The following is a 714-nucleotide window of genomic DNA, read 5'->3' as shown; positions in this document are numbered from 1 at the left end:
ACGTGCCAGGCTGCATTTGCAGCTGGGGGATCACGGGCAGAAAGAGGGAGCTACTGCCTCGTCTCTGCGTAAATCACTGCCAGTCCTGCCGCAAGGGCACGTGGGGTCGCCTGGGGCTCCAGTGGGAACAGGGCCCCAGCATGTGACATCCCCCAAGGGGCTGCAGCCTTTGGGGTCAAGGAGGGCCACACGAGAACGGGGCAGGCGGCTAGGAGGCCAGTGTCCTCACCCCAGCCCGGGTGCTCTGCACAGCCCGTCCTTCCCAGGTGGCTATGGTCACTGCTGTGCAGGAGGTGTCGACAGTGCGGCCAGACTCTGCCAGCTCGGAAGCACCATGCACGGAGTCCTGAGGCCCTGAAGCAGGTGTAGCTGCGTTTCCTGTTCCCAGTGGCCTGCCGGGCCTGCCCCTCAGAGCAGGGCTGCGAAGGCGTGACCTTCAGGAAGGCCTGGTTCGGTCCTGCTCTTGGCCGGGTGACCAGGGCCGGCTGTCCAGCCTCGTGAGCCCTGCCGTCCCCACGCATACAATGGGCGGAGGGCACCCGAGGATGGTCCACGCAGACTCCCCCGCAGCTGCTCCTTCTCCGGGGCAGTGAACAGGCTGCCTTTGCTCCATTCCAGTGACAGTGTGCTGTGGTCATCACTGCCCCATCGTCGAGAGTCTTGACTACCCAGATGGACGAGAGGGTCAGCGGCCCATCGCCTTCCAGGAGCTTG

Source organism: Physeter macrocephalus, chromosome 8, assembly GCF_002837175.3.
Source record: "Physeter macrocephalus isolate SW-GA chromosome 8, ASM283717v5, whole genome shotgun sequence".
Lineage (NCBI taxonomy): Eukaryota > Metazoa > Chordata > Mammalia > Artiodactyla > Physeteridae > Physeter > Physeter macrocephalus.
The sequence above is the reverse complement of the archived record's forward strand: the minus strand, read 5'-3'. Positions refer to the sequence as shown.